Raw genomic sequence first — 26,036 nt, 5'->3', positions numbered from 1 at the left:
TGAGACAGTTAATTAAAACATTACGGAAAGATGTAGCACCCTGAGTAATGTTTACTGTTTGAGTGTAGGTATAAGCTGATACTACTAAATAAATAGATGCGCGTATTTCATCCCGACTATCATTAACAGACTCGAGGTGATTTCATCAGCATCTGATGAAGACAAACTGTTTATACGATCTTTTCAGCTAACTCAATCCTATGTGATTAGGGTCTCTTATCTCCCGAATTTCTTGTCAAGACTGAGAATAATCTGAATTACATCCACATATCTGTTTGTGATATTGCCACCCTTATCAAAAACCTTTTCACTTCCTTGTAACCTTTTATCCACACATTTAAGACGTTACAGGCCTGTCTCTTCTTTATAGTTATTTTCATGACAAGTGCTCGGTTGAACTTCAATCTATAGCCCCTAACTTGCCAACGTTTCACATAAACACTCTTTGTGCTACAGCAAGCTTCAACAGTTTCCCCCAGTTACTATATGTACCTAAATCTAAACGCAAATTCCAAGTATACAGCTTCTTTCCGATATCTAATACATGTGGAAATTTGTTTCATTGGCCTGCTTTCCAACTGACTACAATAATATTATTTTCAAGTCCAATGCAAACTAGTTTTGTTGAGTCAACCCCTAAATAATGAATTTCTACTCCATTTCCAGAATTGGCTCTTAATATGCTGTTGTCTCAGTGACTACCGGAAACACATAAACCCTTATCCTTCAGTTGCTTTCTCGCCTTTGTACATGTTGATTTCCCATGTAAAACATACGAGAATAGTAAAAATATGAGATGAGAATAATATTTCAAAAATCTAAAATTAATATATCTAAACATTTCACAGCAATTTCGATTTTCATATTTAGTTATTTTTATCTATAAATTAGCAAATTACAATACATAATCTATGTATTGTAATTTCGCTTCAGAGAAAATACCCATCAAAGATAACCTTTGTTTTATCAAAGTACTAGCAATACCAGATAGAAATTATGTGGGATGAAAAATATATTAAATTTAGAGATGTTTTTAGAAAACTAGTATTTTTTGAAGAGTCTATATAGGACATAAAAACTAAAACACACAGCAGAATAAGTTTATTAACATTTATATTCATAAAGCATCAGTTGAATGCTAAATATAGGACTGACCCAAATGAGCTGTAATAAGTAGTTAGAAAGTAATATTTTGATACATAGTTAAATATAAGTAAATCACATTGTAAGAAACAGTCTCTTATTTAATATTAGCGAGGGGTACCCGGCGTTGCCCGGGTGTTTAGAGGTGTATGTGGTTTTGGGTAAATCAAAATTCCGGTGAGGTAGGGGGTTAAAATAAAAAAAAAATGTTTTGGTAGGTAAGTATGAGGATTGAACCCGAACCCTTGAGGCAAAGTTGGAAATTAAAGTGTGAAAAAAAAGTGCGACGTTAACCATTGGGCCACCGCGAGATGTTAACGGAAACACGTTTGAATTTATTTAAATTGCACGTTTTAATGACTTAATGAGGTCAACTTTTGACTGCGGGGTATCATCTAGTGCGGAACGCTTTTTTTCCAAGATGTTGGGGGTAGGTAGAACAGCTCCACTTGTCCAAATTAAATAGCAATTGTCTTCTGATATAAGGAAATAATATTTCCACATTGAGTAAAGTTCATTGCTTTCGGACATTTCCGGCGAGCGAGACCGGAAAAACACCTAGACAATTAGTATCGATTTTATTATAGGAAAAGGCCTAACCCACATGCGGCGAGCGAAAACTGTTGAATATTTATCTTCCCGAAGTCGGGCAAATTAAATAGACAGACGAGCTCCGTTGTTAACTCTGAGATATTACGATTTACATGTGATATAAAAAGTTTTAAAAAGTTGTTAGGCGACCGACCGCTTCTCTGAAAAAAAAAGCCTTTATTGGACATACACAAAAAGCGACCACACAAACACACACACATTTTCGCTTTTATATATATATAGATTTCTGTTCTACATCTCTTGACAACAAATATTTTTCGATCTTTCCTTTTCCTTTCGAATTTACCATTCATGTACTGTTACGTTGACTTATGTCTTTAGTGAATAACCGCTGAACGTCAAAATCAAGAGGTGTTTCATTTTCAGACCATTACAATAATGATTATATATTATTAATATGAAAGTATTTGAAAAAGAGATTACATTAAAGGCACGCCACTTTCATATTATTGTCCAGGGTTTAGGGTTGCCATTTTTATTTCCAAAATTACGCTAATTTGGCCTTTTTCTAACAAAGGTTTTGCTTTCAGAACTTATATTTGGATATTTTCAAAGCGTAATGTATATAGAAATTGAAGGAAAAAGCGGAATATTGTATATATAAACAAAAACACATACAATATATGTTCATGCTATTTTTGATAAGAACACAAAAAGAAACGTTTTCAGTTATATTCATTGTCGATCGCAGTTAACGGTTACAATGAATTTAGGAAACATTAACATTCAACAGATGGTTTCCTAGAAAGTCGGGTAAAAGACGTTATTTGCATAACCCCAGGGATCCCATTGTTCCAATACTGTATTACTTGCTTTGCAATGCAAATGCATTGATATGTTGAACCGTCCGAGATGAACGTCACTTAAATCCCCAATCTACACGATATGGTTTTTAACCGAATTTTCATCCAGGGTGGATGGAATGATGACGGAATAGTATCAAGCGGATCTACAGGTTAAGCTACTGCAATGAATACGACCGTTCGTTGCTCGAGATATTTTCCATTTTACCTTTTGGAGACAGCGTTAAATAAAGCTTAGAAATATATCCAGGTGAACAAAAGTTTTTCTTTCATAAATACGAGAAGCGTTCCATAATTAATGTATTCTGTTGTTGTTTTTTTTATTACTCCGCTGTAATTGACAAAAGAGAACTGAAATTTGCATCATTTGGATATTAATGATGCCAGACTCTGAGCAGTCAATCCCTGCGTCAAAAGTTTAAATTCGCTATTGAATTACTCATAGCAGGAATTGAAGCGACTAAAACTCACCGGCGTCGGGTGAATGTTCACGAAGTTGATACTAGAACAATTAATTGATGGTTTTGTAGTTTTCAATGTTTTCGACATATATGCGAAATACAAAGTGATCTCCGGACGGCCATGCACAGCCACCACCAAATTACTGGAAACCTATAAGTAGTATTTAATCTATTTATTAACGTGTAAGCCTGATTTCAAATATGACTAGGTAACTGTATTCCGATAGAAAAAAATGATGACACGTTGGCACTCAATTATTAACTATGACTCACGTATCTAGCTAACTCACTGGCTTATTTTAAATCGGGAATACTTCGCGGATTGATTTTAAAGATAATATTTGTTAAGATAAACTTAAAGGTAAGAATCAGTATTTCTCATGAGATGATTTTTAAAATATTTGCGAATATTATAGAATAGCAAGAAAAATTATTTCAATTATGTTATCAAAGCAGAACTTATGAAGATAAGAAATGCGCAACACTATTAAGAGGATCAAACACTAATATTTAAATGAAAGATGATAAATATAAATTATATATAACTTTATTATATCATCAGAACAATAAGAAAATATTAGGGGAAAATTAAGAAAAACTCTTAAGATCATGACATTTCGAAGCTAAATGCTTCTCGTAAGAACAGGAAAATGACTAGAATTATACAAAATGCAAATATAAAAAAAATGGCTTAATGATATTTAGATATAAAATGAAAATGGAGGTATAGGATAAAAGGTAAATGATAATAATAAAAATTAGTTAAAAAATATAGGGGTAAAATAGGATGGGTAATATATATGTAATCATAATAAACTATAGAATATAATATTATAGAACATGTTGTTGTTGACATTCATGACATACTTATTTAGAATATAAGTTTATTATTAAAGATTAAAGTTTATTCTTACCTAATATTAAATTGCAGAGAGGATTGTGAATTTTATAGAAGATTTAAGGATTATCATTTTCTTTTGGGGGCACCTTGTTTCTATGGTCAATTTGTGCACTAGTTAAATGTAATTTTCACGTTCTCTTTCTTTTATGTTGAAGTTATATTAAATGTACTTTTGTAAATCACTTAAACTAGAACAACCTTTGCGTATAGATGCAGTCAATACCCCCCGTTTTATGGCCCATTCGACGGTTACTGTGGCAGATGAGACATTTTAAGGGATTTTTTTCTCATATAATTTCCGTGATTCGGATGATTACGGAATATACGCGCCCGAAAAACACGCGAGATTTTGTATCGATAAAACAAAATGTCGGCAATGAATTTCTATCACATTCACCAAATGAAGATCTTTATGACAAATGAAACAATTACAGCGAAAGACACTTATCGGAATTTTTTGTGGATGCTTTATGATTCTGAATTACAACATCCAAATAAGAAAATGATGTAAGTGTGCGGTTAATCTATGTGAATTAATGACCCCGGCATGATTTGGTCGCGTTTTTCGTTCCTAGGTAAACATATCGGTTGAATGAATGGCTCGCGTCTAACATAAGCCCCCTTTCTTAACAAACTTCTGGGTCTGACGGTTATTTCTGGCCTGAAATGGAAGACCTAGATCAAATCTGTTGCCAAGGTCTCCGGAGAAATAGTTACCTCATTTTACTGCCCCAGAAGATATCTAACTCCCGATGACTTATATAAATGCTACATACATCGTAAAATGGAATAGTTGCAATATCTAGGTGAGATATTCTTGGAGCACGTTGTTTGGCTTTGACAAAGTTTAAAACAAGCCCCGAAACCTTGCTTATCCTTGGAACCGTTTTCCCACAGAAGAGATGTTGAGAGCATAAATCTAAACACAAATTGTATTGCGAAAGCTTCCGCTGGCCTGCTTTCCACCTGAGTTTTTAAGATCGTCTTCAAGTCCAATGAAAACAAGTTCTTGTTGAGCTACCTTATTTTCAAAACTATTATTACTTAGTTTTCCCGTTGACTACCGTACACTCATTAATCTTTACACTTGAATGGTTTTCGGTCTTTGATACATAATGGTTTCCATGTAAAAAAAATGTTGAATATATGTATGGCAATAAAGCTACATAGAATTGTTCGCGTATAATCCTTGTTAGGGATTTTCTCGGTTAATGAACCTCTAAGAAGACTGTTTAGCTTGACTGACGTATATATTTTCCAAAGTTACTTCCTTACTCTACTTACGTATTGAACACTGTCGAAGTAAATACTGAAAACTATAGATAAAATTTGATGTAGATGCATAATATATTATATTAAAATATTTGGCAATATTTTAAATACAATACCCTCTTTAGTAAATGTGGTATTGCCCTGATTGATATAATTCAATCTAAGTCTATGATAGATATCGTATGATAAGAGAATTACTATTTAATCAGTCAGTAGATAATATATCTATCGAGACTGAGACAACTATTATTTTACACCCAATCTAGAGTGATTTTGTGTAGAGAGCTGGACTTCCCATATTTTAAACAGATTATATGAAAAAGTTTTTTTTCATGGAACGATCAGGAAATAGTATAATACGAAACAATAACACTGAAATAAATCACGCCTTTAAAAAAAAGGATACTACCTGTAGATTCTGAAAAAAAAACCCCTAAAAATCTCGAAAAAAAATTAAATTCATTATTTTACAATTTAACGTAAGTTTTCGTATATAAATTTGATGTAGAATGATTTTCATTTCCGGGTCATTCTGAATTTTAAAGGCTGTTTAGAAAGTTATTGAACTACTACGTTAAAGTTCGACTGAATTATTCGTAAAATCATACGCAATGACTAAAAAGAATAAGAGCGTCTTGATAACCACGCGTAGAATTCACCCCCATTAGCTAATGTGTTCATTAACTACCAAGAAACAATAAAATGAACCAAGATTAGACATTTATTTTACGTTTTATTTACAAGTAAATCTGATCCTACACTGTAAATTTAAAAATATTTTTTTTCTTATCAATTTTCCAATCTGATTCCTCATGCATGTTTATAGTGGCTATTTTCTCTACAATTCAATTGCAGCTGTTACTATTAACAATAAATATACTAATATAAAGGATCATGGATGTAGATCGGAAGCAGGAATTTTTCATTGAAATTCTAGCAAGTACACTGAGAATGGTTTGGATTATGTACGAGAATAAATTCTAGAGCAGAAATGGTCGTTCGTTTACCATTCTGGTAGCTCCAAATAGGATTATCTCTTTTGGTACGACTCTCGTAAGATTATATATTAAACAGAAATTAATAAAAACATGTAATTAATTGATTAGTAATTCATTTTTTTCTATTTCTAATATATTTTAATGTTGGCAGGCAAATTTTCAGTGTCTCTCACGTTTTTCCTACCAGTAAAATGAACGTGAATTGCCAAAATTATTTCAATAATATTAAAAACAATGAATATTTTTTAATTATTAGATTTACACATTCAACCCCCACTCCATTATCCTTTTATATATTTAGAACCCATATAGCTGACAACTAATTAAAAAACAGACAACTCAAAATCAAAGAAAACATACGATAAAGTATGGTGTAATGTAGAGTCGCGAAATTTTGAAATTCACTAAATAATTTATACTAAATTCAACTATTTGGAAAGCATTTAAATTTTTTTCTTGGGTGGTTTTGACAACTCGTGTCAGATTTGCCATTGCACGAAAGACTGGACAAAGCTCACATTTTATTTTTTTTTTATTTTGCACACATGTGAAGTCAATTTACATCATATTTTTATGTAATTGTGATTGTGTTTATTTTTACTGTTAGTCTGACGCAATGAAAACATATTTCATAATTAGTATTTGTAATTATAAACTAAGTTTTATCTTTTCTTGTTTAATGTTCTTTTTTTAATCGGTAATTTGGCTCTCGTAGTAAAGATTCCATATGCAATTTTGACCTTCAAAATATCTGATTGCTACAATTGCCGTTTCTGATGTATCCTAACACAAGTAATAACATCAGAATATAGTCTCGGCATTATGCTTAAATGTTTGGAAACTTTCCATACACACTATATGAAACTTTCAAATAGTATGAATATACAGAGCGGGATTACACGCGTGGTGTACGCCGTACCTAATACTACGACATATTTGAACTAAGTACTACAATTCACGTTCTCTACTGTTGTATTTTCTCTCCAAACTATATGCGTGTCCGAGTATTACTGAACATGTCACCACATAAATTTAATTGACTATTCCTTATATTGTCAAGGCCTGTCAGTAACTCGAAGGGGAAATAACTTCGTTCTATTTATTGGATAGATTAGAAGGATTTCTTAAAATGATTAAGTGTTTGATTAATGGCACTAAGGAAATTTGTGCTTTTTGCGTTTTCTCACAGATTCTTTCATATAGGAGTCCTTCTCTAAACTTCTTCATCCATTCCTACAGAGTATCCAAATGTGAGTATAATCGTTTTTTGTTCCAATATCTCTTATACAACACCTCGTCCGAAAAGTGATTCTTATTAGCTTAGTCTTTACGCATTTCTCGTTACTTATTTTGTGTTTGACGGTTTGATTGAACCATATCTGGTAATATGAAAAGTCGATTCATCTGCTTACAATTCGGGTATTACGGTTTAAAGGGTCTCTCTTTAGACAAGTACAATATTAATTACAAAAATCCATAAAGAAAGTAATATAAAAAGTCATAAAAAGAAAACACGTTTTTTACTGCCTTCTATGATATAAGGCCAATTTAAACTCAAGTAGGCCCCGATGAGATGTTTTTCGCACATCTGTATATTTCATCGTTTCGTGTTCACAAGTGTTTCAAGGGGCAAACTTGTCAGCATCTTCTTCAGGTTACGTGAAGACAATCATTTAAAGAGATATTGGTAGAAAGTGAATCCCGAAATATAAAATAACAACAAAACAAAACAAAAAAGGTTAGCGAACAATGGGAAAATGTCCTAAAATAAAGTTCTGTAACTTAAAAAAAAATACGCAAGTCATTAAATTGCAAATGAAACCAACATTTCAGTTTATGTGTACATACCCAGGTCAGGACTATGATAGAGATATATGCAGACACGGCTGATATGGGTTATTGCTAGAGTAACGTAAGATATCCAAGTATCTTTTAAAAACAGATTGAGATACGACGATAGTCAAGTTGATTAATCGGTAGCTATTAGATCGTCTTAGCTTTTCGAAGTTCGAGATAAGATTTTTTTTATTTTAAGTCTGCCAGAAAAGATATTGAAAAAAAAACGGAGTAATTTATTTTTATGGACAGGTTAGACAAATGGAATTCAACACTAATGTACAGAATCATGTACGCATGTGTTTCGACGCATTATGAATGGCTGACATCAATTAATACATGTATGATTTGGTGATTTAGTAGGTTTTATTTGGATATATTTTGAGAGGAACAATTCAAAGGTTCTAATTTGAAGGTTGAACATTTTTAGTCTACCCGCTTTTGAGAGATATCTTTAAGACACCATTTGCAGATTAACGGTCGAGTTTGAGAGAAGCATAAAGAAAAATGTAAAAAAATAAACACAGGTTCACATGACAATAACATTGATAGGAAGATATAGAATATTTTTTCATATATTTTAGGAGTACTTGAAGAAGAAGCTATTGAAAAAAATCTGAGTCGTTTATTTTTATCGACAGAAAAGTCAAATCGAACTCAACACTTCCCTACTATATTACACACTACTTTGGGGCAAGTTTTTTGGAAGAGCCAGTTTAAGAGAGACATCTTTTAGAGAACATATTTTGATTAAAGCTGAGAGTAAGAAAACTAGTATGAAAAATACGGTAATAAAGTACAAAACCACAAGTTTTCACAAAAATAATTGATATGTTTAATTGCGAAAATTAAAAGGGACAATATAAAGTATTTGATAGGATTTTGAAAATCGTTGAAAAATAGGTTGAGCTACTGAAGACGTCTGAGTTGTTTGTATACAATGTAGAAATGATCGTCAGGTCGATTAAGTCGTACTCAACAGTTTTTGACCAAACTGTATTTCATTGAAATGTATTGATAAAAAACTTATGTTAATTGAAGATAGTTCAGTGAGATATATTAAGAATATTAAAGAGAATATATTTATATGGGAATTAACTGATGATATTACAAAAGAGTAAAGAGACTGCTTGTATGTGACGCGTTCGTGTCGTTCGTAATGTATATGCCTATGTTTTATTTTGCTTCAGTCGAAGTTCTCAGAAACCAAGTGCTCCACTAACTGGGTTTACACTTGAACTATATATGAGATACATAGATATTCGAATGTTTCATTAAACTTCTTTAACTTTAAAAGATATAGTTGGTAAATATATTGAGAACATAATTTTCGTCTCTTCAATTAACCATTTTCATATATTATAGTATGACTTTCGTTTTGGTTTCTTATTCTTACTGAATTTCAGGACAAGAATTACTCTTGTCTGGTGGAGTACCCAGCTTCGTGCTATTACTGGAGGTAATATCACTTGGTGAAGGTGCACCATTTCTCATAAAACTAATGTGGGTTAGCCGTTATAGGATGTTATTGGGCTGAGAAAACTATGCGATTTTGAATATTTAGCCAGCGTATACTTCTAGTGAAAAGTATCCTGATACCATGTTGTCCTGAGAAACTCCTGTACGGAGATACGTTAGACACCCAGGAATAGTGTCTAGTAGGCATACGAGTTCTCCTCTATATCTGTATGTATACGTGTGTGAGTTAAAGTATGCATTATAAAGCTTTCCACTAAGAGTAGGGTCAAAAAGATTAGAAAATGTCGATATTTACTCTGTCGTGGTTTTGGGCTCAAACTAAAGGAAAAATGTCGCTTTTTATTCACTAAGAGTCGATCTAAACTGTAAATTTGATAAATTAAGAGAATACATTTGGTTGACGCATAATGTTTTCATTTGTTTTTATTAATTAAGGCGAGCGTTGATATACATGCGTAGAAACAATATTAATTAATTCGTTGTGGATACCCAAAGGTGTACTTCATATTAGTCGAGTTAATGCTAATAGTTTTCTCTTTTATAATAATAAGCTACAGGATTAATGGATGCCTATATGATACGAATAGAAGATATCAAATATAATGGTGTGTATGTGATTATATATATATATATATATATATATATATATATATATATATATACATACATATATATTTGTTTAAGGGGGTATTTAAATATATGCTCAAATTAATTACTGTATAAAATGTGGCAATTGGAAATTTTCGGAAAGACAAAACAAGACGTATCCAGATTGTTCATAATAAATCTATAATATTCTTATATTCACTTTTTTAAAGAAATATATAAATTATTTAATAGCAGTGGGCCGCAACAATAGATGTGTGTGTATTATTCCTGCTTTTGAGGGCTGGGAACGTGAACAACGAGAAGAACTGTAGGATTAGAAAAGATTGATGCGTATCACTGGATTTGGAAAAGTGAGAACAGTTAGCCGAAGCTTAATCATCCTTGATTAGTAAAATACTGTAAGATGTGTGCTGGTGAATTGCGACGAAGATCTAATCAAGAAAGAGTACGCAAGGAGCTCCGACTGTGTCTACACTGAGTAATGTGTCTAAGTAATTTGTCTACACTAAGTAATTTGTCAACACTAAGTAATTCGTCATGAAGTTAAACAGAAATATGACAATGACCAGAACAGTCAATATTAATGAAATTGCAAAGCGTGAGACTAACTACTATTTAAAAGGCACGACACAAGAGATTAACCTATTCCGCATACAATCTACAACATCTTAAACACAAACTTTCCACACTATGTGGATATTTTCAGCAATGATTACGTTATGCTATCACACATCTATGAAATTTGACGCGCATGAATTTAAATCACATTTTTATATACTCTCCGCAGTTTAATAAGCTGATTGAAGAGCAATGTTCAGAGAAGCATATACATTTATTATTAGTACCCTTCTTCATGTCCTACAGTTTTGAAAATACAGGTAACTGATTGGGAACCAATTCACTAGTCGAAACATATTACCGGCTTTAGACTAGATTGATTGATTAAACAATTATATTTCAAATGCAGTTGAGAACGACACTAACCGTATCGTTTGAATCACTAAATGTGACTTTATTTTTCGAATCGAGTTTGTTTTCCGACTCTAGAAATACCACCGTACTACGTGGACCAGTTTCAGTTCCTGTCATGAAGTCTGTGTGGAGGCTTTTTTGCAGTTTCCTCAAGTGAACGAATACTCATCAAAGAGATGGTCTTAAAAATTCGAGTATGAGTTAATTATTCGCCAGTAAGGCGCCTGAGATAGAGAACTACATCTGCAAGCCTTATTATCAGTAACATTTCTCGTAATGTTATTAATTTCAAACGGCTTCTTCATCATCATTATAATAAATGTATTTGTCAATTAATTTAAGTATTCTTAACATTCATTATATATTACTTGACGTTTATTCAATTAATCTGAGGAACATAATTAGCTAATGGTTCTAGATTTATCCAGTCTTGAGAAGTCACTTTAGAATATGTCGAAAGATGATCAGCCATTGTGTTGTCAGGGTGACAGCGATTAATATTCCAGACGATCATAATATGCAACAAATTGTTAAGCAAAGCTAGCAAGCGTGTGACGGAACGATCTCCTAATGGGAATAGGTTTTATTTTCTATTTTTATTAATTTACTAGACCACCCGTAACCCGTTGGGTCAGTACGTTATATTAGCTATGGAATTCATGTATGAGCGTGACACTTGTGGCATAAAGAAAATAGTTTTTTTTTACATAACAGAAGCATTTCTATGAAAGTATATTAAAATGAAAAAAGAATATAGATAGATTTCTATGAGTCGTTCTGTTTATTATAATTGTTATTTTTTTTTAAATTACAGTCACTGAATTATAAGTGGTTGGTCATACTTATGCACTGAACAGGTATCATAATCCTTATTATAGTTAAATTCAAATTTTGATATATCATCTTTTAAATGAAATTGTTAGTTGAAAGTACAGAATAATAAAAAAAACACTCTCCACATGTTAATAATGGCTTTTTAAATAGAAAATGAAAATAAAATGTAACTTTTTTCATTTAATTTAAGCAAACATTCAGTACCCATTGTGTAAAGGAAAACACTATTTAATGTAATAGAAATGTGTGCATTTACCGATTCAGCTTTCCGTTTGGAAATGTAAGCAGACGACTTTAAAAAACATGGGAAGAAGAAAAAGAAATATTTTTGTAATAACGCCCTCTAGTAAAAAGGTCTGCATTAGTTAAGGGGGATAACTCTATCCAGTTTTACATCGGTTACCTTTTTCTCTCTCTCACACATACACGTAACTATTTCTCGCGTACGTAACGAAAACAGAGGGAGTAGGAGTGTTGAAATCTATGAGAGTGAAAGTGAGAGGTGTTTTCTTTGAAACTGCGACAGACTTCACGAAGTTGAATGTTTTTAGCCGTTAAAAAAAAACAAAAAAACTACGGTTGATTTTATAAAATTATTTATTTATAATGACATGAATTAAAGATTTCTCGCGTACGTAACGAAAACAGAGGGAGTAGGAGTGTTGAAAAAAAACAAAAAACTATTTGATCAAATTAAATGAAATTGTTTGTATTAAAAGCGATATAAAAATTCCGGAATTGGAATAACGGATTGAAGACGTTGCTATTTACGCATGCGCAACCGGATGTTGAAAACCGGAAATCTGATTGCAAACATACAAGACCCATAGACTTTTAGTATTATATAGATTACGTAGCGGAAATCAGGGGAGATAATTTACTTTTTTAATTAAGGATAGAACTTTAATTTTTCTTTGATTTATTTTATTATCTGTTTATATTAAGATTTATTCTTGAGATTAGAAACCAATGAGAACCACTCGTGCAGTCCCGTTGTAATGAAGAATAATGTGAAAAAGAAAAAGATTCATTGTCGATCCGGTTATTAGTAATGGCGAAGCAAGAAGATACTGCCATTTTGACATGGTAGAGGGAAGAGTTATCGGATAAATGTGGGGAAAGGAATATAAAGGGATTACATAAATGAAAACAACGGACAACAAAAGAGAACATTTCTGAAATGAAAATGAAATTAAAAGCTGGAAAATGTAAAACATTACTAAAAGAGCCATCTCCCATTAGTTCTAAGATAGAATGGATATCCTTTTAATAGGTGATTAATGAAGTAAAGGTTGCGTCCTCACTGACCACGCGTTTCCGACCCTGATCTTTACTGGTTTAAATGACCATAAGATGTATAAGATGACCGATGATAATTCTGAGAGAAGAGAAACGCATTTCACAGTTTTCCTTATCATAGACTAGCTACAAAACCAATATTGAAAGTTCAGTCTGTACTATTTTATAATTTAGTTCTCTACTCGATCACGAACGTTAAGCAACGTGGAGCCTTGTGAGTACTAAAATTGATGAACATTGTAGACTATAATGAGTATGCTCCACGCTTATTTCTGTATAGTTTCCACTCGTTCTGCATTTCGTTTTGCCATAGCAATTGAACAGTGTCGACAAAGGAGGGGTCAGTTTGAAGTTACGCAAATCTTGCCTCATAATTACATGAACAGCTACCATAACAGGGAGTATAAGTAGTCTATTGAGACTGGACCCAAGCCATGGTAAATTAAATTACTTCAGACTATTGTCAAGAATAGGAGTGCTCTTCTTTGAAGTAACCTAATTATTAAATCAAATAATTAATTAAAATTATTATTTAAATTGTCAAAATCTAGATATAGTTATGCTGTATATTGACCTCATATGGCATAATCACGTGGATACACCGATTCCCCCTGGATCACCGAAGTTAAGCAACGTTGAATCTGGTCAGTACGAAATGGGTGACCATCTAGCACTTTCAGGAACTGTATGAACTCTTCGCTTATCTTGGCATTGTTTCCAGTCGTCCTGGTCTTCTTGACACTTGACTCAAACATTGCCGAATCAGCAGAGATGTGGTTGGAGATTGCGCAACCCTTGCTTCACAATGACACACGCTACTGCCCTTAAGGAGTATCCTTTGTCTTTTAAGACTGAACGGAAGCATGGCATAATACATGCAGTAAAGCTGCAATTATATTTACTTTAGGAACATCAATAAAGTCAAATATTAAACTGTAACTAGTTTTGCTATGAGAAAGTAATCCACTTTTTAGAACATGGCATGGCATATTAACTTGGAACAATCAGTGTACAAAAGCTAAACAGATATTTCTAGGTTACATGCTTATTTCTCGTGCATGTGAGTGTTTGTGTCTTTAGTATCATAATTAAATAAAAGAGGTTATACTAATCTAAGCAGATATTCTACGAAAACGACTGAGGCTAAGAGTGTTACGTAATACATCATAAAGATGGCAATGTAATAAAAGAGATATAAACATAAGAACGGAATAAATGACGAAAACAATAATATCCGATCGATTTATGAGAAAAACAAGGACAAAAAGTGTAAATAATCAAAACTATATAACATACGCATTGATATATAATTGATTGGAAAAATTGATGAGAGATAAAATGAAAAGGAATTAAACGAGTTTTGTTTTGGTTCGCTTGTTTCGTTTTAACAATCTGTTCACTGGTTATTTAATGCAAGATACTGTAATTTTTATGTTTCAGGTTTTTCCCCTCTCTATGTATGACTATATTTGGTTGGCTGTCTTTTCAGAAGGAAACTAGGGTTGGTCGCTTTCCATAACATGACTAAGTTTAGAAACTTAAAGGGTGAAACAATAGCATTGATGTATGATGAGCGTTAGTCAAGAAGCCGATATTTTTTAACAGCCTCGTATGGAATGGACTACTATAACAAAAATATGTTGAAAGACATGGCACACTGAGAGTCAAGGAAATAAAACATAGAAGGATGTGAAAACGAGAAAAGAAGGGGAAACGGATAGAATAAGAGGTGAACACTACCTTCCTCTCTCTATCTTTCTCTCTCTCCGTCTCCCTCTCTTTCTCTCTCTCTCTCTCTCTCTCTCTATATATATATATATATATATATATATACAGGGATAGATAGATAGGGAGAGAGAGAGACTGAACTAAAGAAAATGAGAGAATTGCAAAGAAAGACGAAATAGCCAACATAAAAGTGAATACAAAATTAAGTAAATGCATTCACATTACCCCCCCCCACACACACATATATATATATATATATATATATATATATATATATATATATATATATATATATATATAGTTCTAGTTTCCTAGATGCAATTCTTCCAATTAACTCCTTGTGTTTTTCAAAAAAGTAATCGACTAACAGAGCGTGATTATATATTTATCTATAAAAACGTTAATTATAATTTATGTCCATATATGTTTCTGCAGTCCCTCCTTAAGAGATATTACGTCTTTAGGATGAGGTGTTCATAAGGATTATACTCAATGAAACCTGCATGCACATATGTAGTCAATAATGCTTGTAAAAATTAATACATTATATATATATATATATATATATATATATATATATATATATATATATATATATATATGTACATCAAGACATATTACCACAAGAGCTACTGGGATTAGGGAGGATTAAAAGGGGAGTTTCTAAAAAATTGTGCTCCAATATTTTCTAATTGAATTATAAGATCTACATCTGTGTATGATTGAGCAAACTGTGAGCATAGAACGAATTTCTAAATATAAGCTGTTTGTGCGAAGAAGTAATTAGGGTATCACGTTTTCAGGCATCTGATGATTTCTACAATTAATGATGGGTTTTATTGCTAAGTGGTTTAGAATATTTACATTGCGGGATACAATGGATTAATTTAATCGGAGCACATACTGTGGTTGTACTTGTAAACAATGGGAGGGAGATAATGCATTGCATCAATGAGACAGATTAGTAGCATTTTAGACATGGAAGCCACTGCTGGAGTTATTAGGTTTATAACTGCTATCCTAAGGGTTATGTTTGCTAGTTGGTTCACAAGACCAGGTTTGACAACAATACTCCATGTATGGGGAATTACTGGTATTATTGAGATATGGGATAAAAAGAAGCGTAAAAATATTTCCTCTAAGGATGATGGTTGGCTGTTTTTGTTTTACGGCATATCAACCTTTTTCAGGTTATTTAATGCCGAATCTAGTTATTCTGAGGAACACATTTTAATGGAGTATACTTGTTTTTTTTAGTGGGATTCTGTTTAACCCATAGTTGGGACTCTAACAGGTATTACCACTCCGGGTCAGGGTTGACCTGGTAGCAATGGCAATTAAAGGGTGGCTCCACACTCCCCAAGGCCCGCAATGTGGGACCTTACCAGCAGATATAGTTTTAGGTCATATCGAGGACCTATAAAGATGAGGAGTAGAATGAAAAAAACAATCAATAGAAATAGACATAAAGAGAAAGCACACATTTTAAATCTAAGGAAAAAAATAGAAAAGGGCGAGATATTGGAATCGTGTAATAAAAATGGGAAACATATGAATAATTAAACGAAAAGATAGAATGACACATGAAAAACTATTGTAAAACATGCAAAGAAAGAAATAATAGAGACAATAAAAAGGAACAAGTATGAAAAATGAATGGAATTGATTGAGGGTAAGAGTGAAAGAATTAAAAAAGAAATCTATAAGTAGAAAATAAGGAGAGGAATAAAAAGAGAATTAAAGATGAACAAAGAAACTAAATAATTCAGCAAGAATGAAATAAAGAAAGAAGGAAAACGAAGAAGGAAACCAACAAGAAAAAAAGAAAGAAAAAGGGTAAAAGAAATAATCGTGAAATGAGAACATTCAAATCCGAAATAGAATATGAACAGGAAAAATAAAAATTATATAAAAATAAGAACTTCAACTTCAAAAAATCATTAAAAAAAACTAATGCTAAATGACAGTAAATGAGAAAAATATGAAAAGCCTTCTTAAAGACAAGAAAAATAGACATTAATATAACTAAACCATCGGAGAGGTAGAAAGAGAAAGAAACTGATGGAGAAACTGTTCCGCGCCACGTGGATCGGAAGTAAAGGCGAAAGGCGAGATTAAAATCAAAGCAATGGGACATGTGTATTGGAATCGGCAGACAAAATGAAACGTTCCAACCGACACCTTCTTTAAGCTTGAGTCACAGCGCACTGCAAGTGACAACATGAACGGAGAAGAAAGACAGACGAAAAAAAAAAATGGAAAAAGAAATACCAGTCCCGATGAAACATTTGCAATCAGCACTTACAAATATGCTAACAGCTCCGAAAAATGGCAGAGTCGACTTGTAGCATCCCAAGAGGACATCTTGTCAAGAAATTAGCAAATACATGTCTGACATTTGGGGCAGACTGGCGGGAGTTTGGGTAGCAGAAAGATGGAGATGGATGGGCATCAGGGTTATTGGCCAAGACGTCGGACACTAGGGAAAGGCTGGTAGAAACGGCCCAGAGAAGGTTAATCCTGGCAGTCGTCAACAGTCAACCCATAAAGAATGACGAACAGAAGGGACCTTTTGGGGTTGCGTCGTAGAGTGGTTTGGGTAAGGGAGGTAATGTATCCTCCATGCTTTATAAAACGACTGCGGCGTAAACGAAGTGAGGGTTCCGTGTGCATCAATATAGCTTATTCCCCGACACATTCTGACGTCGGGAAGATGAAATATGTTATCTATATTAAGTGGTTCTTACAGGGGATTCTTCTGTCGTGGCTGTGGTATAACGTAAATTGCGTTATGAGCTTGAATTAGCACGGAATGACATTTATACAGTGAACGCGTGAATTTGTAACCCGGGTAAAGCTGCATAAATAAAGTTAGATAAATAGAGTTGCAAGATTTGAATAAAAATAACTTAAATATCCCTGGCATTTATCTATCGTTCTAACAATGGGGGAGGGGGAGGAAGAGAAAAAAACAAAAAAAAAACAAAAAAAAACAAACAAAATAAACATCTTTACGATCATGGTCCAAATCTAATTGTAAAACATCGTTGTGATTTCCATATATGTTATTATCGATTTCAATATTCAATTAATAGTAAATTATATTTATCTTTATCTGTAGTGTTACATAAAACGAACTTTGTCTGTGTGTGTGAGTTCGTCCCATATAGACCCCACAAAGGCTACGCCGATTTTTATGAAATCTCATACAAACGTACTTTATGTATTTGGCAGTGGTCTTAGTTATTGTATCGGAATGTCTTTGATAAGCATCGATCATGGAAAAAGACGGATGAAAGAATGAACAGACGAGTTTGAATCCAGTTAACATTTTATACAACCTAACATCACAAGTGCATTTGCCACCTGTTATTACCATGATATGATAGGGGCGCGTTCGAAATAATTGTTTTTTTTTTAGTGCCTAACTGAAACATGATAGTTGACTTTTGCGTTTTAAACTTTAATTTAGCTCGTTACATATAACAATAATTTTATAAAATCAACAGTAGGTTCCATACAGTGCAATGTAGACTACAATATATTTTGTACTAAGTCACTTCAGGGAGGCATGTGAAACTTTCTTCCGGTCCACCGCATAGGGTCCTAATTAGAGCACACACACACACGCGCATACACACATACAAATATATATATGTGTGTGTGCGTGTAAATATATATAGAGATGTGTGTATATGTATGTATGTATGTATGTGTGTGAAAGGGCTGTGTTTGAAGATTATGGCAATGCAGATTATGAAAATGGTAAAAGTAATGATATAAATAATGATGGCTATAATTAAAAAAATGCAGTATTTTTCAATGTCAGTTATTTTCAAACAAAATGTGCCACTAAAGATAGTGAATGCGTAAATTTTCCCAGACTTTTTAGAATATGATTTCGTCAGGGGGAGGAGATAAAGTGTAAGCAGTTTTCGGACGGGGATATATATTGTTTTGTCGGTGCCGAAAATTGAACGTGTACCTGTAGATCTAGAAACAGTTAAAAATAGCAATTCATGTTAACGGGGATAACCCTAGACTTCCCTAAACTAGAATATATATATATATATATATATATATATATATATATATATATATATATATATACATATATCAATTAGAGTAAAACACAAAAGCGAATACAACGATCTTGCCAAGGAACTCTCTTAAGAATACGGAGCATGACAAAAGCCAAACTAATACCAATATATATAAGTGCACTAATAACAGTTCCTATAATCCTGGAGAAAGACTACAAAGAAATTTAAATATTAGAAGCGAGATTATTCCGCGAATTGTAATAGTGAGAACAACTGGTATTTTAAGGAAAACCTTATCCTCGATGTGGCCTCTTGGCCTTGATAAGTAATGATGCCTATGTAAAAAAAAACTTATCCTGCGGAAGCCAAACCATATAAATTAAACCCACTAACTAGCCATTGAACAACTGCAACAAACGTATCCAGAAGAATTGAACCTGCCTGAAATATAATGAATTGTCCCGTCTTCTCCAAAGAATGGTATCAAACACGGTTGATATGATACATAATCGTGAATGATCAAGGAGAATCGACGGATTCATAAGGAAAGCACTAACTAGACTAACACTGGATAAATGCGGAAACTTCTGTGATTTGGGGGCAATTATTGCCACTTACATTACAATGAAAACAAATTGTCCTTGCTCGTAGAAAATCAATGCTAAGCGTCTGATATTTGCAAAGTTTATATGAAGATGTAGAGAGTTCTGAACATCTGTGGAGATTTGTTATTTTTCCAGGCTCAAGGGAACACTGTTGTTTATTATAAGCCAGTAATCTCGGGTGATGATCTGTGCGTTGAATAGAGATTACAAATAGTACACATAGTAAAATACATATACCAGTAATTTAAAATATAGTAATGTGTATTTATCAACGTGAAGGTATGTGATTACACATAATAATTTTTATACTCTTTTTCTCGTTCGATGATCAAATTAAAGTGAAAATGGACACTGGTTAGTCGAAATAATTGGCGCGGGTTGTGATATAATGGAAACATATCCCCATAACTTTGTGAAAATGTGTATCGGTATTTGGCGTATAAATATTAACCAACAGAGAAACAAACCCGTAGATGATTGCAATATTTTAATAAGATAGCGTCTCTTAAATAAAGTAAAAAAAAAAGAAAAGATGTTGGTGAAAAGAGCTTTTAACATCCTCTAATCAAACCTAACCGTTTAGCCATATCTCTTACCATAGAAAGTGCATCACGTTTTGTCCTTCTGTGATAAAGTTGCAGATTGCGCTGGATAATTATATATATATATATATATATATATATATATATATATAGAGAGAGAGAGAGAGAGAGAGAGAGAGAGAGAGAGAGAGAGAGAAAGAAAGAGAGAGGGAGAGAGAGAATAAAATGCTTACGAAAAAACAACAAAAAAACAATCATCGGGGATAAGTATGATATCGAATTGTTATCAATGAATTTGATATTTATATTTATTTTTTAAAATTATTATTAATCATTTTGAATTTATTAATCAAATACGAAGATGGTTTTGCGAAAAATATTAATTCACACTTTTATGTAAACACTGTTTTTCTTATAAATATTACTCATGGAAATATATCAAAATATTGCTGAATGCAATTAGGCATAACCTATAAAGAATTCTAAAATATCTTATCTTAGACTGCACACTAATTAAATACGACATTTAAAGCACTTTCCCGGGATCGAAAGATGTATTGATATTATGAAAAATTTATCAAACATAGACACGTAACAAAATAAATAAAGAGAACAAGAATAAATATATTTGAAATATATATTTCTATTAAGTTGTATATTATGTAACAGAGCGTGTATGAGTGCATATAAAATAGCAACATCAGCAGAGGCATAGCTGGCTAGCGAAACTATTAGCAGAAGCAGCTGTTTGAGTACTATGCAAATTAGCTTGTGTCTCTAACAAAAGAAAAAAAACAAAGGACAGCTACTGTGTATAGCAAAGTATAGCCGAGAAAGATGGACGTGTAAAGTCGAAGATGAGAAATAGATAACTATGGTCGGCGTGTGGTAGAAGAGGGAGGAAAAATGCACGGTTGGCGAGATGGACGTGTGGTTCCATGGTGGCGGGAAGAAACATTGAAGCTGGTGCCAAGACGGCACGAATTTGTTAATCTCATGGCTGTCGAAATGAACTGTTAAAAACAAGAAGCAGGTGATGTTTAGAAAGTAAGATTAATTAATGTCTTTTGCTAAAACAGGTAAAAGTCGAGTCGAATATATATATATATATATATATATATATATATATATATATATATATATATTCGACAGTATAAGATGGTGTGGGGATCCGAATTGTAGCGAACACCGTTCGAGCGTAATGACCAATTACAATTATCCATGCTACCTATATACACCACAATCAGATTGACACACCGATTCTCGCAAGATCATTGAAGTTTATCAACGATGTGCCTGACCAGTACCTGATAGGACCACGTAAACGTGTTTATCCGTGTTTATAAATTATATACATATAAACATAACATATATTCTGTTATATTTACTTCTTTCGTTTACACGTAAATAATAATGCAGATATAGGTGTTTATTAGTGGAAACCACAGTTTGTTTGAGGCTTCAAGATTCCCAAGGCGGCAAATAGTAAATAAAATGCACTTGTATGCGAATATATCCAAGTTACGTATGGATTAGAAAAATACACAAATCACCAAAAATTAAGCTACAAGTAAAACAAATAGCTAAAAATAAAGTTTAATTTATCTTCTTTTGGCCCAATACAAACAACTTACATCTCAGCCCGAATCCATTTTAATCCGATATGGAAAGCTCTCTATATAACAGTCTCTATAGTACAATCAGACCTAAAATTATGCTATCGTAAACAAAAATGTGTCTGCATTTGTCCAACTTGTCGACTTTAATAGTGTATGAAATTTCGAGTAAAACAAACAAAGTATCATCTTACAGACAGAAAAGCGTTTATAATTGTCGGGTTGAAGAAATTAGAAAAATCTTGGGTTTTAAGATTAAAGAACAATGCAAAGGCGGACAATGTGTGTTGACTATATGGTAAACATTAAACACATAAAAACGGAGCGGTGCTGGAGTAAAGACGGAATGAATGTTATTTAGTTTTCCCTCACTGCAAGAACTTAGACATCGGTCGGAAGGTGGGATTCAGAAGTCAGCGCCCCAGAGAAGAAGCACTCTGACCTGTAAAAAAGTGTCTGGATAACCTCGTCAGCATTTCCCGGTAAGAGTGCCTCAGGCGATTAGCAATACACTAACTCCTACTAAAAAAGAGAGAAGATATGTCCTGAAAGGGTGGATATCCCAAAACTGTGCAGAAATAAACTCCCACCGCAAAATAAACAGGAACCGGATCATTACAAGAATGTTTTAATATCTGTTGACTTTGGGTGCTCAACATAAAAAACTATTGAATGGAGGGGAATATAAAAGGGAAAATGGAAAGACACACACCATAAATAATACAGAGGAAGGGCAAAGCTTATTAGGTTAGTATGGTAGGCAGAGTGTAATTAATAGAAACGGGATTAAATACTTAACTTTTTAAAATATGTATATGAATGAGAGGGGCGATAAAACATTTCCAAAACAAGTAATGTACAAAGTATTACGCACCATTGATTGTAGTAAAATTAGAGCTAAATATCGTTATTTATATCTTAATAAAGCAAAATATTCTAACACAAAACGCGATAAACGCCATTTTTAAAACTGTTAAATTACCGTTACGACAAATGCTTAAGGAAGAATAACATAGAAATTCGATTACGATTTCTTCCAGAAAATAGTTTGTTATGGGTTAGAACTGGGTATAACTAACGAGGGGCGCCTGGCTCTACCAAGTCATAAAGTACGCTTAAATATGATATTTTAATTTATCCAGATTTCGTATATATTATTATTATTATTATAGAGTTGTAATTTTTAAAGCTAAAAAAGTATTTGGGTGCCATCAGCTAGCATGGATACCGAAAGCAAAACGGTAGCATCCAAAGCTGGTAACGTTACCACTGTACCAACGTAACACGCATATGAACTGATTAAAAATTTAAAATAAACTAAGATGAATGTACAAAATGTATAACAGTGTTTTTTTTTACATTTTTTCTTAAAAAATATTTTGCCGACTAAAGATCTATAAAAGAACGGTCCATTAATAAATCCAACGATTTCTGACCCCAAGCGCCGCTCTTCGACGTTTAGTTCCGGAAAATATACTTTGAAAATATGTAGACAGACAGACAGAGACACACAGATAGAGTGAGTCTTGTGAATTAGATTTGGCCGTAAACTTAAAAAAAAAACGGTACTCTCAGTCAATTGATATATAGTTATTGTCTTTTAACTGCTAAAAAATAGTTCTATTAAAATACGGCATAGTTTACGAATAAATACAACCAGTCCACGTCGAGTACATAAACATATTTATTGATAATGTGTAGGGCTCTGAAAAGAGAATATTCTTTTCATTATTTTGACTCTCGAGTATATATCAGTTAATATCTTATATGTTTTTAAATAGAGTTATGTTGTTCTGGATTGATTAACTTTGTCTAACTGTGTCCGATATATACTCGAGAGTCAAAACAATGATACGAATATTCTCTTGTCACAGCCCTAATAATGATAAAGACAAAGTAAAGAGTTTAAATGATTAGTACTGCATAGAAATAAATTAATGCGAAAGTCTCACCAGTTCTTACATTAACAATAATGTCAAAGGCTAAATTTAAATATAGACAAGAGACGCGACATAATATTATACCCCTTTTTAGCATATAAATACATTTTGAAAAGGGACATTTTATTGAATAACTCTTATTTAATACTGTTTTTTTTATTTCAAATATTTCTTGGATTTGGATATAAAAATAATTGTTTCGCAATGATGTTAATTTAATCGAAAAAAATGTTTAGCATTTGTGATTAAATATCGTTTTCTATAAGGTGACCAACTTCAATTTCATCAAGTTGCGAAGAATCCCCAAATTTGCATTCTCATGTAAAAAATAATAAATATGAGAATTATTAAAATATTAATCATTATTTGTCAAATAAAAACGATTATGTTTAGTATTTACATCAATATAACGCATCGAGTATTTATCATGCAAAATTCGTAGTTTTTATATTCTAAAAGCATATTTCCAAAGCGATAGCAGGCCAGTAGAGTTATCTACAATTCAACTAACGGAGGAAACAAGGCGGATGTAGTTTATATATGCTGTGCTATTTCAACGATTCCATCATTTATTTTGCACTAGCCTAGTTGCACGGCGTTCCCCAAGTGTTTGGAGATGAGTTGAGAAAAAAAAAATTGGTAGTAGGCAGGCAGGCTCGAACGCGTACCGCGACGGAGGAAATGAAAGTGATAAAAAAAGACTTCGCATTAGCTGTTACGCCTATCGCCAAACAGGAAGAAACGTGAATTTAAGTTAAAGCTAGACAATCGAAAGAGGCGATGCGTTTCGAAAATATCGGCGAAAAAACGACCCCTCCCTGTAGAAAGTGCCCAGTTGAGCGTACAAAAATTAATATTTTTGGCCAACTTTCGATATTTCTTGTCCGAGAGGTCGAGCTTCAAAATGATATCGATGTCGTGAAAATCCGTCGCCTCTGTCGAAGGTGCTTGCGAGACATGCATACATGCATACATACATGTAAATAGATACGCAAATAGAGAGGTGAGATTTATATTATAGATCAGTCAAATGATTCTATTTTTGGCATAATTTTTCCAAATATGTCTCTAGTTAGAATTAATTGATTAGAAATATATCATTTACTTACTAACCCCCTCCTCCTATCTGAAAGTTGTCAATATTTTAAGTCAAAATGTATTTTTTTGTATGAAACGAACTTGATTAGAAAATGGAACATTTAGTAAACCACTTAAACACTGTCACTTCCTATTAAAACGGTGCAACATATAAAATAAACCAGTTAAAATAAAAATCAACTTAGAAATAAAAGAAGGCATAACTTAATGGAGCAAAGACGCGAGCAAATATTTTTCAAAGATATCCTAATTAAACTATAAAGAAGAGAAACGAGGGCTGCTGACTTATGAGCCAAATTCGATGGCATTAGCATGGATTGCAGCACTTACGCGGTCTAATAAACGGATAGCATATACATTAGACATCTATTATCCGTCTGGTGAAAGAAATCATTTAGCCACACACACACTTTCCCAGCAAGATACTAACTTCCTTCACTCTCTGCAACAGTGTCGAATGATCAAAGTAAAACAATTAATTCCCTACTCAATGCTTATTGGTTGAACTAAATACCGACAGACTTATGGTAAACTTAGTCAAAAGTCGGGCTATCCAGTGTCTTATATTTCAAAACCTGTGCGCATTTTAATGCCCTTAATACCAACACTCAGAGGGACCCGAGAAAAAATCTTCAAGTTTATTGAATTACAAACGAGAAAATGACGTAGTCAAGAATAGAAGCTTAACCTTACTTTCAGATCCGCTGAGCTGTCCTTTTTAAACTCTTCCGAACGTTTCGTTCATCCACAGTTTCATGATTTAACTTCAAATTCTCCAAAGGCCACCCTTTCTTAATCCCTTGGACAAAAAACATTAAATTAACAAGACTCGTATAAAGTTTGGGGTATTCAAAAGAATGTATATATATATATATATATATATATATATATATATATATATATATATAAATATATATATATATCTGTGAATTATATTTTATTTCCTTATAAAATACACCAATCCTTATTTAAGAAGCTCAATGTAATTACAGAGCAATATAATAAATAGATATCGTAAATGACATAAATGATGGATTTTAATCATGTCAAAATGCACGTCCTTTCCTTTTGACGGGTTGATTGTTGCTATTTATTTTTTGATGAGTTAAGAGCAAAATAGAACATTGAAATATACTCTTTTGTGATTTATTCAATATATATATATATACATATATATATATATATATATATATATATATATATACAGACGTACTTTGAACTATATAATCTTATACTGTATATATT

Source organism: Euprymna scolopes, chromosome 2 (genome assembly GCF_053919585.1).
Source record: "Euprymna scolopes isolate OS-2025 chromosome 2, ASM5391958v1, whole genome shotgun sequence".
NCBI classification, from domain to species: Eukaryota; Metazoa; Mollusca; class Cephalopoda; order Sepiida; family Sepiolidae; genus Euprymna; species Euprymna scolopes.
This window is presented reverse-complemented; position numbering follows the sequence as displayed.